Genomic DNA, 8,762 nt, shown 5'->3' on the forward strand with positions numbered 1-8,762 from the left:
TGGGGTCAGGTCCAGGGCATCCTGGGAGAATGCCAGGCCTGGATAAGAAGGGAAGCTGAGCTCATGGTAACAGCTCCATGAAGATTGACTGAGCACCCTTTCTTTACGTCCAAGAAAGCTATGTCTTAGGGTGATGACAGTGCCTGAGCATCCCTGTCAGGCACACACTCATTCAATCTCCAATCACTAAATGCCCTTAAGAATTTGGGTAGGAGAGGAGAAAGACATGTGGGCTGGTTGCCCAGGCTCTGGCAGGCCAGAGGAGGGGATCCCTCTGTTGATTGCACTCACTCCCACCAACACTCAACAGAGCAGTGTAAACTGTACACTTGTACAATGCTCACAACATCTGGCAACAAACAATAAGGCAGCATTTCTTGAACACCTACAGTGTGCAAAAACTCTGGAACCAGAGGCCTGGGCTTAAATCCCAGGAACATCAGTCTCTTGTTCTGTGACTTCTAGCCAATGATGACCCCTCCCTGCATCTCAGTGTCTCAGCTATACAACAGGAACTTTGCAGTAGTACTTTTCTCATGTTGGTGACAGAGAACAATAAGAGTTTGTCCTGTAATAATTGTTTTAAAAGTGTTCTTGTTATCAGAGGAGTTGTAGATATATTTCAAAAAAGAACTAGTGACTTACTTTTTTAAAGTCTGATTACCGACCTAAGGAGCAATTATATGAATTCTACTATGAAAGAAAAAGAAAGTCTCAATGAAAGTTGTATGACTTTTATATTTCTGTGCCATCAAATATAAGTTAAAATACCAATTTTGTAATTCTCTGTTTAAATGGGAACTATTGGCCTCCTTGGCTCTAAATGAAAGGGCTAATATTTTAGGTTGATTATTTTATTGTAAATTAATCCATCCTAACTTTTAAATTTTGGTTGATTGTTTTTGTTGATAAATGTTCAAAAAATCAAAACTAGAAGTTAAAAAAAAATTATCACTCTCAGTTCTGTGCCTGGCTTCTGGCACCTGCTTGACACAACAGCTCTTGTTCTCAATTGGCCCCTATTATTACTGCTGTGTGTCACCTGCCATTTGTAGGTCCATCCCCTCTTCTTCTTTGTGGCCCCCTCACTAGACTGTGAGCATCTCCAGTGGAGGCTGGGACCTGGCCCCCTTCATGTCAGCATCCTCAGGGCTCTGTCTAACATAAAAGGCAGAGACTGGAGAAGGGGAGAAAAGACTGCTCATAGTCATGGTGGAAAGAGGTACATCAACAAGAAGGTTCAGTGAGGGGTCTGGGAAGCTGCTGAGAAGTTGCTTTCCCACAGGTCTTCTCAGCTATTGGAGATGGCCCTGCCAGATGGTTCTGGGGCTTTTGGTATGTGTGTGTGTGTGTGGGGGGGTGGTTAAAGGGTCTTGAGTATCTAGGGTGTAAGAGTGCTGCTGCCCACACTCTTAGCCTTTCTGGGCCTCAGTCTCTACACCTGCAAAATGGGTTCATGAACAATGTCTACTGCATGGGGTGAAGATGAACCAAGGTACTCTGTGGGAAGCCATGTGTGCAGTGGGAGCCCTGAGTAGGCATTAAGCAAGTTCATGCTCAGAGCCAGCATGGAATAGGGTTCAGGGAATGCATCCTGGAGGGAAAGTTCTCTGAACCCAGAGCAGGTTGATGAAGTGGAGCTGACCAGGCATGATGGGGTAAGGAGAAATGTTTCAGGATGTTGGGGTGGAGATGGCTTACGCAGTGAGGAAGATAGTGGATGAGGCAACCTCCAAGTTACTTCGAGCCCCAGGTCACTCTGACCTCCACACTCAGACACACCCTTTTCCTACCCACTCATCATCTACCTCATGGCCTCCCTCACCTGGGCTGCTAAGACACAAACAACCTGTAGCCCCTTCCTCTCCACCCTAATCATCACTCCCTCACCCCTGCAGACACATAAGCCTGTCCACCTGCTAGACTGGATGGCTTCACTGTACCAGGGCCACTTTGCTCTGACATTCCATGCCAGCCCAACTATGGCACCCGTTAACACAGGGGCTCCAATTCCAGCTTCGCTATATACCTACTGTGTTCCTGACTCTGCAGACATTATCATAGTGGTATTAGCAATATAAAGGCAGAGACTGGAGAAGGGGAGAAAAGACTGCTCATATAGTCATGGGAAAGAGGTACATCAACAAGAAGGTTCAGTGAGGGGTCTGGGAAGCTGCTGAGAAGTTGCTTTCCCACAGGTCTTCTCAGCTATTGGAGATGGCCCTGCCAGATGGTTCTGGGGCTTTTGGTATGTGTGTGTGTGTGGGGGGGGGGTTAAAGGGTCTTGAGTATCTAGGGTGTAAGAGTGCTGCTGCCCACACTCTTAGCCTTTCTGGGCCTCAGTCTCTACACCTGCAAAATGGGTTCATGAACAATGTCTACTGCATGGGGTGAAGATGAACCAAGGTACTCTGTGGGAAGCCATGTGTGCAGTGGGAGCCCTGAGTAGGCATTAAGCAAGTTCATGCTCAGAGCCAGCATGGAATAGGGTTCAGGGAATGCATCCTGGAGGGAAAGTTCTCTGAACCCAGAGCAGGTTGATGAAGTGGAGCTGACCAGGCATGATGGGGTAAGGAGAAATGTTTCAGGATGTTGGGGTGGAGATGGCTTACGCAGTGAGGAAGATAGTGGATGAGGCAACCTCCAAGTTACTTCGAGCCCCAGGTCACTCTGACCTCCACACTCAGACACACCCTTTTCCTACCCACTCATCATCTACCTCATGGCCTCCCTCACCTGGGCTGCTAAGACACAAACAACCTGTAGCCCCTTCCTCTCCACCCTAATCATCACTCCCTCACCCCTGCAGACACATAAGCCTGTCCACCTGCTAGACTGGATGGCTTCACTGTACCAGGGCCACTTTGCTCTGACATTCCATGCCAGCCCAACTATGGCACCCGTTAACACAGGGGCTCCAATTCCAGCTTCGCTATATACCTACTGTGTTCCTGACTCTGCAGACATTATCATAGTGGTATTAGAAATATGTGTGTATCACGGGCCTGACATAGGGCCTGGTGCAGAGCCTCATAGACAGGGGATAGCTACAGAGTGGACATGCACATAGGCTTGACTTCTGGTCCAGCAATTTGGCAGGCTGGATACTTGACAAAGCTTTTGTTATGTGAAATTAAGATATGATGCATAAGATCTACCAATGCTGGCCTGGGCTAAGAGGAAGGCAAGGAAATCCATTGGGGCCATGTGTTGAAGACAGAACTGACCACCTGCAGGGCACATAGAAACAGAATGTGGCCATTTCATGTTGCTGGGCTCTGCAAAGGAGAAAGATTTGGAATTAAGATCACAAAGGCAAGAGACTAGGCTTCAAGTTCCACTGAGGCAGGACATTTGAAAAGAGTACTTGATGGATAGGCTTCCAGGGAGAGGGTAGATTGGGAAAATCACTACGCGCTAACAAAACTGGACAAGAAGTAGGACTGACTTGGTCAGAACAGGAGGTGGGAGAGTGAGAGGTTGGTAACCAGGATCTCCTGGAAACTAGAGCCTTATTTCTGTTTCTGCACAGATTTAAGGCTTAAAATTCCGCCCCCTGAATGTTCCAAGGTCTCCCAAGCCAAGTGGGAAGACTGATGCCAAACAGTGATTCCCTTAAACCCCTGAAGGAGCAAAGGTAAAAGCCCTTGGGCACCAGCTCAAACTGCTACAGAGTATCAAATGCACAAAAAATCTAGAGCAGACAGACAACAGTGAGGTTAGACCTTCGTGTACATCAGAGAACGGAATAATCATATGGAGAGTATAAAGAGAACAGGACAGTAGTGAGGAATCCCTGTTCCACCACTTTCTAGCTATGTGACTTTGGCTGAGTCACTCACCTCTCTATTCCAGTTCCTTCACTATAAAATAGAGATGTCAATCACCCACTTTATTTAGGGCTAGAAAAAAAATTAACAAAGGTAAAGCATTTAGCACAGAGCCTGGCATGGGAAAGTGGCCCCAAATATTAGATTTATTACAATTTCTATTGATGGCAGTAGTTAACAGTTCCTCATAAGAGAGCTGTGAGGTAAGGCGTAGAAGTCTTCATTTATCTTCATTCACAGCTGAAGAAACTGAGGGCGAGAGACAGGTCTGGTTTGCCCAGGCCACCAACTGGTGGACTGCGGAGCTGAGCTGCAGACTTAGCCTTTGGAAACTGGCCTTGCTCGCAAACATTAGGCTGGCACTGCATAGTCCCACCTTCCTCCCTCAACACTACCACTGAGGAAACTGCCCTGGGCATCAAGCTAGCTGTGTAACTACTGTCAGGAGGTCTGTTAACCTCTTTAAGCCTCTCTTGCTTCCCCGGTGAAATGGGAATAATAACAGCATCTATATGTCATGGGATACTGAGTGGGCTGAATCATAGAATGGGGGGAAGGTGCTGAGCACCGTGCCTGGAATGTAGTAAGTGTTCAGTTAATGCCAGCCATTGTTGTTTTTGTTATTATTATTACTGCTGTGTTTCATTTTGCCTCATTGTGCTCTATGATACTTTGAGGGATAAGACAGCCAATGCTGAGGCAAGTGCTTGGGGCTAATCCAACATTGACCCTGCCAGAGCAAGTCACTTAACCTCCCTGAGCCTCCATTTCCATATTTGTTAATATCACTCACCCTGTAGAAAGATGTAGATATCACCTGTCACATGCACAGCACTTAAGTAAACATAGTATTATAATGATTAATATTGATGAAATCACAGGCACTGTTGGGAGGTACAGAGAGAGAATTCCTCTTGCTTAGTTTTCTCCATAGCCTTCCTGCTATTTTAGACTTATTTGTTTATTTTCTGCGCCTCCCATCACACCTACCACCTCCATTGCCCTTCTAGAAAATAATTTCCTTGAAGATGAGCACTTTGTCATGTTCCCCGTCATGTCCCCAGGGCATGACAAGTAGTAGACATTCCATAATTATTTGTTGATTGAAAAAATGAATAAATAAAAGAAAGCCCCAAACAGTGGTTGAGAGCTATGGATGACCTTTATTTTATGCTTCCATGCTGGCGCTTTGGAAAGTACACTCACCTGGTTCTGAGGAGAGCAAACTAACTGAGATTCAGAGAGATTCTGCGAGGTGGGTGTGAAGCAGTGATGAACTCCAGCCCATTCAGCGTGACTTCCCCTAGGGTGTCAGCACAGAATTAGTCAGACACCACTAGGGTTTGGGGTTTGTTTCTGAGTGGAGGAGAAGGGTAGAAAGAAAGTAACCTTTGTTGAGTATCTACTATGTACCAGACCCACATTAGGCTCTCTGTGTGGTATTTTGCAACGGTCCCATTGAGTAGACATCATTCTTTACAATTTTACAAGGGAGGAAACCAAGGATCTGAGAACTAATGTGATCCACTGAGGCCACCCACCTGGAAACTGGCTAGAAGTGGGATTCAAGGCCCGAGTTGGGCAGTGTCCTTCCTCAGTCACATCCTACTTGCCTTCCTGGTTCCTTGCTGCATCTGAAAATTTACCATTCCTTTGGTTTAAGGCATCAGAATAAAATGTCTTTATTTCTGTCCAGAGATGCTGCTCAGTTGTTATCAGTTAAGATTTATCAATAAATTATTTATAAGACTCATTCAACTCAGATGGCTAAGCTTGCTAAGCCTAGAACAGGATTTGATGGCAGAAAGAAGGTTGAAAAGGATCCTGTAATCTTAAAATCTCAGACTTTCAGGGTGAGAGGTCACATTGAACTACAGCCATTCATGCCTCCTTCACCCACTCTTATTTTATCAGTGGGGAAACTGAGGCGCAGAGAGATGATTTGCCCAGGCAGAGTCGGGATTCAAACTCAGAGGTCACACGCTCTCCAACAACTCCAGAGGACTTCCCCAGACCCTGGCTGTGCACAGTACTTTGATAAGGACCCTTCTCTTAGTATGGGGATGCCTATCCAGTTAGGTGATTGTCTGAATGCCATCTCATTTGTCTTTTACAACATATCTGTTAGGGTGGTTCTAAGATGTCTGTTTAATTGCTGCAGAAATGGAGTGAGATGATATGCCCAATGGCACATAGTTCACAAAAAGCATAGCGAAGTCATAAAATTGCTTACTATTTTGTCAGGCTCTGTTCTAAGCATTCAATATGGATCAACTCACTTAATCCTGCAACAATCCTATGAGGTATAGACAGTTATATTCCATATATAACTGTCTATATTGAGGCCCAGATCAGTGATGTAAACTGCTAAGGATTCAAACCTGACTAGCCTGGCTCCAGTGTCTGAGCTACTCTCTGCCTCAAGGTCATGATAATCACTCCAGTCTTGCTGATGCCAGCCCAGGCTCTTTTCTGCATCTTCCACATCGGGCTGGTGAACAGCAGACACTGGTCTTGGCCATTGCTGACCATATGCTCTCCATAAACAGAACCACTCCCTTTCTGCCCTGACCATCCACCCATCCCTCCTATCCACAAGCAGAGGGAGAACCTCTTCAAACCTAGCTCTCACTTTGACCTCCTTGATTGAGTCATGTGCCCTGTTCTTTCATTCAACAGATATTTCTTAAGCACTTACTATGTGCCAGGTACCATGGTGGGGGCTGGGGAAACTGACAAGAGGGTTTTATACATGCCCCTCCTTTCTGGGGGACATATAGTGAGATCAAATCACTAAGTGGCAGCTGAGGATTCTGAAGAACGTAGAACAGGACAGTGATGAGAGCAGGGGGCATAGGGGTGGTAACTTTTGAGTGGGGAGGAGCCAGACATGAGGCTTTCTGGGGTGTGGAAATGGGCTTCAGGCCCAGGGGCAGCCTGTGTGATGGCCCTGAAATGGTGTAGCCTGTGGTGGCAACAAGTGAGCCAGGGGATATGGGAGACCTGAAACTACAGAAGACAGTGGTGGATCCAGCTGGCCTCCACCATCCTGCCCTGGGTAGAGGTCCTGATGTCCCTGAAATCAGAGAACAGACTCCTAGAGCCACAGACATGAAGCCCTGGTTCTTCCTGGGCTTCCACAGACATGATTCTTCCTGGAATGACAGGTTCATGGAAGCCAGGAGACTTGCCCAAGGTCTTCAGTGACTCAGAGACCAAGGAAATTTGAACCAGGGTCTCCTGGCTCCCAGCGTGGAATCCCCATTCCCACCTCTACCACATCCTTCTTAATTCTCAGTCCACCCATATCTCCAAGTAAAATTTCCATTCCGAAGTCCAGGTAGTTTCAGCTCAGAACTTTAATAAAATGGAGCTTGTCAGTCCCTCTTTTCTGCCCCTTATTCAGCTGGGTGACCCTAAGCAAGGACTCTGCCTCCCCCAAGTCTCATCTTCCCCATCTGTGACATGGGAGCCAGCAGGAGGACACTGCCAAGTTTCCGTGAAGATTTAATGAAATCTCCCGTGTAAAGAGCTTAGGCTTCCAGAGGTGCTCTGTAAAGAATGGTATTATTACTCAGATGAAAATGGGGAGCCCGGCTGACGCCCTCTACACATTCCAGCTCTATAACGATCCCCGTGGGTACAAAGGAAATAAACTGATGTCCAAGCCTGCCCAAAAGATTCCATTCCACCGCCCTGTGCAGCCACTGTAAATGGTTTGCACCGGAATATTATCTGGGTGTATTTACGGTATCTTACTGGAAACCACAAAGTGCATTGTATTTTTTTTTTCTTTTTCTATTTAAAGCCAATGGGTCAGAGAGTGAGCAATCTGCAGTGACACAGGCTGAAATATATGATGATTTGGAAAATATACAGATGGAAAAAGGTTACTTTTGCCAGCCCTGTGGCATGGCAGTTCACAGTCCTTCTGGGCTCAGAATGCCACATCTGGCTGTCTTTATCCAGAAGAACTAGAGAGCCTCTCTATGAACAATCAGAAGAACTAAGAGAGCAGAGAGTATGTGTCTGCACTGAGCTTGGCTAAGGTAACAGAGATGGGACGTGGGGGAGGGACATGTGCAGGCCCCCAGGCTCCACCCTTCTCTTCTGCCTTGGTTCCATCCAAGGGTCTCTCTTTCTACCAGGCAAGAGAGCACTGCTGACCACTCATCCAGGGTCAACACCTGCTCCTTCCTGATACCATGCCTTTGCATATTTTGTTCCCTTGGCCTGAAAATGACTTTCCTCTCTCTTTTGCCTGGTGACAGGCAATGTAGCCCAGTAGTTTCAAAGCAAGGCTCTAGAGGCTGATAAACCTAGGTTTGTGTCCTGGCTCCACTTCCCAGTGCCAGGACCTTGAGTGAATTAACTGACCTCTCAAAGCCTCAGTTTCCTCATTTATAAAATGGAAATAATAAAATACCTGCTTCCCAAGGTTGTTAACAGGATTAAATAAACCAAGGCATATGACAGGCCTTGTATAACACCAAGTAAAGGATCAATAAGCAGTAGCTCTTATCAGATGCATTATTGGTTAACCATACCCATCAAGATGCAGCTCCAGTGTCCCCTCTCTGAGAGGCTTTCCTGAGATTTCTTCTCTCTGTTTGTGGCTTAGCACCTTAATCATCCTTATTTTGTGCTGAAAATTATCAGTCTCTTCCCACTATGTTGTAGTGACCTGGATTATTTATCTGTGAAGCCTCAACAATTGAATGAATGAATGACTGTGGGTATAAAAGTGTGTGTGCATGTGTATGTCTGTCTGTCTATTTGTCTACCATATGAAAGCTGGAAAGAGAACATTATAACAAAAGACTCATCTTAAAAATAGTGTCAGGAAAGCTACAACCGGGGATGAACTGAGGTTTGCAAAAACTGCAAATGAAACAAAAAGTCCTTTGTTAACTGTGTTCTAAACAAGAATAG

At 46.0% G+C, this 8,762-nt stretch overlaps 1 protein-coding gene across 1 annotated transcript in view; it reads right to left on the minus strand.

Moving 5' to 3' along the window:
* WNT7A (Wnt family member 7A) overlaps positions 1 to 8,762 on the minus strand; it is a 68,663-nt gene that overhangs the window by 44,762 nt on the left and 15,139 nt on the right. The window lies entirely within an intron of this gene.

The sequence above is a fragment of the Pteropus alecto genome, unplaced genomic scaffold, assembly GCF_000325575.1.
Source record: "Pteropus alecto unplaced genomic scaffold, ASM32557v1 scaffold75, whole genome shotgun sequence".
Classification (NCBI taxonomy): Eukaryota; Metazoa; Chordata; class Mammalia; order Chiroptera; family Pteropodidae; genus Pteropus; species Pteropus alecto.